At 45.1% G+C, this 6060-nt stretch overlaps 1 long non-coding RNA gene across 1 annotated transcript; it reads right to left on the bottom strand.

The window, feature by feature from the left end:
* Window positions 1-598: 598 nt before the first annotated feature.
* On the bottom strand, window positions 599-6054 carry LOC116547136. The gene is made up of 3 exons (XR_004266949.1): window positions 5804-6054; window positions 5100-5219; window positions 599-1077 (listed from the first exon to the last, which is right to left on the bottom strand). It is a non-coding gene; the product is annotated as an uncharacterized LOC116547136 (long non-coding RNA).
* Window positions 6055-6060: the final 6 nt, after the last annotated feature.

The raw sequence follows: 6060 nt of genomic DNA, 5'->3' as shown, positions 1-6060 counted from the left end.
CAGGGCGGATCTGCTGGAAATGCCCCCCTGCTCACCCTGCCTGCCTGCTGCAGGGCCCTTCACTTCACAGCAGTCGTAAGGCCAAATTGGAAGGGAATCCTGGGGAAGCTGTGTTTCAGTGTCATGTTGGTGCATCTGGGAGGAACCCCACGATCCGGCAAGGCTCCCCACATACTCATAAACAACTACTGGCCCCAGCCTGCTTCTGTGAATGTCTGAGTACCCAGGGAGCCTGTGAGTGCGGTGGGCATGGGGTGATGCCCCAGAAATCCTTCTCACACTGCGGGAGGTGAACACAGAAGCTTCTAACTCATCAGACCGATTTCCAAACACATGCAATGTTCCCAATGGGGAGGAGCCAGGGCACAGAAATCTGTAGCTATTTAACATCATATCTCAAGGTTCCTATAAAAACAGATCTTCAGATTAAAGGGGGAGACAAGGAGCAGCAAAAGCAAATACACAATGGGTGACTTAGGTTAAAGCTGTAACTTCTGCATAGTCCAGAGGCCTTGAGATCTTAACAGTGGCCAATTATTTCAAAGCCAGATGTTTGCCCCTGCAAAGGGGACTGAAACTGGCAGGTGGCCTCTAAAACACTATAAAGACATTCCCTGTACTGTGTCATTCTGACAGCACACTTGTAAGAGGTTGGCCAAAAAACAATCAGAAAAACACTTTTCAGTTTATCAGCCAGTTATTACAACAATAACGCATCAAGACTTACCCATTAATGCTGGAAAATATAAACTGTTATACCAAAGCTGGATAGATTGAAGTCTGTGGTCTTATGCCTATTTCCTTTATCGGCACAATGAAACCTATAAAGATATTTCTTGCAGTGATAACTTGGAGAGCAAATGAGGCATGGAAAATGATGACACAGTTTGCCAAAACCTTAGAAACTCACATTGTCTCAGCTGCAACATCCTTGGGATTCTGGCTGTCATCCCCACTCCACAGATGACGATTTCGCCAAAGCTTGGAGGCCAGAAGCATGGCTCCGAGGACAATTTGTTTCCAATTAGTAGGACAAAGATCAATGTTAGCATTAGTTAAAAGATGTTCAATGTACACCTGCAAAATAGAGCACTTGTCTTTGATTTCAGTTCTGTTTCAGTGCGGTTGTAAGAACATTTAAGAATTAAAGACTTCTTCCGGTTTTGGCCATAAAGTAAGTGCCTTTTATTCTTATGTTCTGCAGGGACTTTGCTCAGACAAAGCGAGAGGCCAAGTCACAGTCGTAGTCAGATACCTCTGCAGCATACTCTGCCCATAGAAATTTCCATGCCAATTTCACTCACAGGGATGTGAGCATGAAGAAAGGCACCTTCAGCACCTTCACACTCATGAAAGGCAGCACAAACACAGGCCTCGTGCAGACTAAGTTTGTTCAGAAAACACTACAGTGCCATCCTCATGCAGCGTCACACCTGGCTGGCAGGTAGATAAGAATTTTACAGGTGTGCCATGCTCGAATGTGTAGCACCCAAGTCATACTGAGAACACTGCTGTCTTCTCCTTTTCACAATAACTAACCCGCCCTTGGGACACAGGCTTAGGAACTGTGGGTCGAGAGTGCCTCCCAGTGCCTGCCGGGCAGACAGCATGACAAGGGCAGGCTTCTGTTGCTGAGAAACAGTCCCTGTGTTCAGTGCCTTGATAAGGAACGCATGTGAATGAATGGAGGGTCCTGCTCACAGCCCCTATTTTCCATGTCTCCACAATCACCTCAGGAAAACTTATTCCTTTGTGCTATAGTATTTGCATTCAGTCAATTCTGTGGGTTTGAAGGCAGAGAGAGCTGCCGGCCTCTGTATCCTTGGGGTGCCTCTAAACCTGTCAGGCAGTTTGTGAGATAATCTCAGAAAGTATTTCAGAAAGTATTCTCTATCTATCCAATCTCTATCCTCTAAAGAACTGGGTGAGGGACCAGCTGAGTGAAGGTTACAGAGATAAGCTGTGAGGTGTTGCTACCTCAGACAGTGCTCTGTAGAAGAGTATGACTCTATGCTACTTGAAGTCTTTGTATCAAGGTGAAAGGAAAACAGTTCATTTTAAGAGAGTTCATTTATTGTCTGAACATTATCAGATTGGCGGCTCAGATCTGGCAATGTTCTCCAGAATCAATTGTGTTTTCCAAATCACATGGCCCTTGAACATGACATGTTCTTATGAGAGATCCTGCTCCCTTTCTCCAAAACTCTGCACTGTCGGGTATCCAAGGAATAACCCTCCCTCCCAGGGTTCAACTCCACAGGACTCATTAGAGAGCACTGAAACAGCACTGGCGAGCCCTCAACTTCCTGTCACCTTTCCTGGTAAGCTGGTGACCTGCTGACACTCATCGATACCACTTGCCCTCCTGGGTCAGTGAGAAAGTTCCTCTTTTAACACCGACTCTTCTATCAGCATGATGGATCCTATCCCACTTTTGCAGAACACTGTTCCCCAAATCACCTCTTCTTGAGGGCTTTCTCCCTCTCTGCCAGAGATTTTCCCCAATACAAATGTGTTGCCTGTTCCCATCCTGTTCCCCCTAGTTCCCCCAGGACATCCTCTCATTTGCTCACAGTGTCATGCCCTGGTGCCAGCTCACCTCCCATCTCTCCTTAACCACCCCTCATCCCCATCACTCACCCTAGACTCCTCTTGCCGAGGTCCCCGGAGCCTTCACACCCACAAACCAGAGCCCTTCACCCCAAGGCTCCACTCCACAACCTGGCCCTAATCTTCTCCAGGGAATTGCCATTGGCCTAGCTCCTGGGGACTAATACTTACATGTGAGTTACCCTCCTCCAATCCGTGTGCAATCCCTCTATGGCTACCTTCACTGGCAGGCTGACTGCTTCAGATTCTGGATTGTCATTTGTCACGGCTCACCTGTAACAGCCTAGTTGCTTCTTAGTCCTTTTCTCTGCCCCAACCCTCCTCCCAACTGTGGTCTACTCTCCCGAGAGCAGTTGGGATAACCTCTAAATTAAGAACACTGCACTCCCCTGCTCAAGATCTACTATTAGATTCCACTTCAAACTGGAATAAAACCTTAACTTCGTCCCCTGCTCTGCAAGCCAAAGGGCCCTGTGAGCGATGGCACCGCCTGTGCGGCCTCATCTTTTCCATTCTTTCCTTCATTTCTCTCACCACACGGGCTCCCTCTGTCTGTTCCTTGAACACACATGAAATGTGTTCCTGTCTCTCTTGGCACTCATCCCACTGCCAGTAATGCCAGCTCCTTATCATTCTTGCTTTGTAGTCAGGTCACTGTTCAGATGTGACCTCTCTAGAGAGGCTCTTCCTGATCATTCTATCTGAGAGCGCGAGCCCCTCCCATCACTCTCTCTGTATCCTGCTTTATCATTTTGCTATTTGCCATTACGTAAAAAAAGAAATGCTTTCCTCATTAAAACAAATGCCTCATAAAGACAAGGACTGTGCTGGGCCTGTCCTCTTCTCTACCCCAGCACTTAGAAGAGTGGCACAGGGTTGGCATCCCAGGGGTGTTTATGGAATGGGCACCTTCTTGGCAGCATGTAGCACTGTGACCACAGACTTTCCTATCGTGAACCCTTTGTTCTTATCATTTTTTCCTGCTCTTCCTCCTCCCACTCTGGCCACTTACCTGGGGAATTGTCCCTCACATGCCTGTAGTCTTTACAGAGCTATCTTTTGTCTATTTTCTCTTTTTTTCCTTTTCCTGGGTCACTGCGACTACAGGTGTGTCCCACCATGTCCGGCTTGTCCACTTTCATTCTAAACACTTTCTTTGCATTTGAGCAGCTATTCTTTTTTTCTTTTTTTTTTTTTTTCCCTTTTCCAGGGTTTTGCTGTTGTTGTACAGGCTGGAGGGCAGTGGTGCAATCTTGGCTCACTGCAACCTCTGCCTCCCAGGTTCTAAAGATTCTCCTGCCTCAGCCTCCCAAGTAGCTGGGATTACTGGTGTCCACCACCAAGCCCAGGTAATTTTTTGTATTTTTTTTAGAAGAGACAGGGTTTCACCATGTTGGCCAGGCTGACCTTGAACTCCTGACCTCAGTGATCCGCCCGACTTGGTCTCCCAAAGAGCTGGGATTACAGGTGTGAGCCTTCGTGCCTCACCTTGAGCAGCTACTCTTACTTTTCATTCCTTACCTCCAGCTCAGATTCATGCTCCAGTCCCATACATCCAAATCATGACTGCACTGCTCAGATTCATGTTCCAGTTCCATAGATTCACATAATGACTGCACACGTCACTCTGCTATCTCACGGGCACACCAAATTTAGCCTGTATACAGTGAACTCCCCCTTCTTCCAATCCAGCTTTCCCTCCTGCATCAGCTCTCTCTCTCTCCATCTGGAAGTACCACTCCTGCTTCCCTCCAGCATGTGCTGAGCATTCCCAATGGCTGCAGCTCCATGAAATGGCCTGCATCTGATCCAGTGCTCACGGAGAGGTTTCTATGCAGGTGCCCAGCAGAAGCCTTCGACCCTGAGCTCTAGCCGGATGCTAAAGGAGAGGGTACTGCTCTAAGTATCCTTTCTCTCCAGGCCGTGTGGTTGACACTCCTCTACAGGTTAGTGTGGGGAGGGGTCAAACAATCCCAGCCATCTGAACAGGACTTTATATTCAGAATGAGTCTCACCACAGGAACTCTGTGAGAACCATGTAGAGGTAAGGACACAGCCATGGCTTGGCAGGCTAACTACCAAAGCCCATGTCCAAGTCTTACTGGTTCCACATGCCTGGGCAATTTCCCGAGCAGGCACAAGAGGTCACCAGGAACAACAAAGCATTCGGAGCAGCAGCTCCAGGTCAGAACTGTGGGGAAACACAGCCCAGAACTCAGCTTAGACCTACATTGGAATCTGTTGAGGGAGAAACCAGAAGTCTCTCCTGCTGCTTTTAGTAGCAATTATTCTGTGATAAGAAAAGCAATGGCATCATTTGAAAACATGATGATGATTAAACTCTAATATGTGTATTTACTTTGCTTGCATAGGTTTCTCTTAAAAGATCTGATGATAACTTTAGGAACTGACTTTTATTTAGAAACATGGCCATATGCTGTGTAGGAGACCAGTTATTAAAGATGCTTTATAGATAAGAAATAGCTTACCAATGCTACGATTGCACCTGGAGCTGTTAGTTTTGTGACTTTAAAAAGAGTACAGAAATATCTGAAAATGCAGTTGCATTTGGGATCATCCTCAAAGGATTTCCCTGGAATCTTTTCTTGCTGAAAGAAGAAAAAAGGCAATATAAATATTCATTCAAGAAAACTTCTTAAGTACTCTTAAGATGGGAATGTTTAAATTTGTGCCCACGTGTCCCTTACAATAATTTTGCTGGGATAAAATGTCTTTTAGTTCTAAAAATATAAACAGTAGGATCTTAAAATATTTTTGGTTTTCTGTGAACATAGGTGCTAAGGTGGCCCTGTGGCTCTCATATGCCTGAAGAAGGAAGTTTTTATAGCATTTAAACAAATTTAACTTTAAATTGTTTTCTAATTCTATTCACAGAGTTTGTGCATATTTGTTAGGACTACTTACAAATATTTATATTGTTTGCTGCTATAAAAATTATCTTTTAAAATGTCACATTTTGTTATTTGGATGGTATATTTATTCCCTTTAGGGCACAAATTAAACAAAGCTGTAAGTCAGCTCTTACTCCAGTGTGTCCAATTTACAACACTCCTTACGTAAGATGATTAGACACAACTTAGTGAAGACTTAATGGTGGACGATTTTGACTTCATCATGAAATAAACACAACTCTATAAGACATAAACAGAACCTCAGACAAAGTGACACTTACTGAAAGTGGATGTATTGGCTCATCAAAAATAACCAGAGATCTATTTCCATATCTATAAAAGAAGAATGTGCATTTAAGAAATTAATTCAGGAATTGTTAATATCTTAGTAAAGTATCTGCTGGGAGCAGGGCATGGAGGGTGGAGGGAGATACTTCTTGTTTGCTTTGGTAAAATTTGTTCACCAAAACAGTTGTTGCCAATTTTTCTCCTGGATCCTGGCCTTCAGAGGGTTTCTTGACCTCTTTTTCATCAGCAC

This window comes from Sapajus apella, unplaced genomic scaffold (genome assembly GCF_009761245.1).
Source record: "Sapajus apella isolate SASKATOON/1434 unplaced genomic scaffold, GSC_monkey_1.0 scaffold2185, whole genome shotgun sequence".
Lineage (NCBI taxonomy): Eukaryota > Metazoa > Chordata > Mammalia > Primates > Cebidae > Sapajus > Sapajus apella.
Note: the sequence above shows the minus strand (reverse complement) of the source record. Positions and strands in the feature narration are given on the sequence as shown.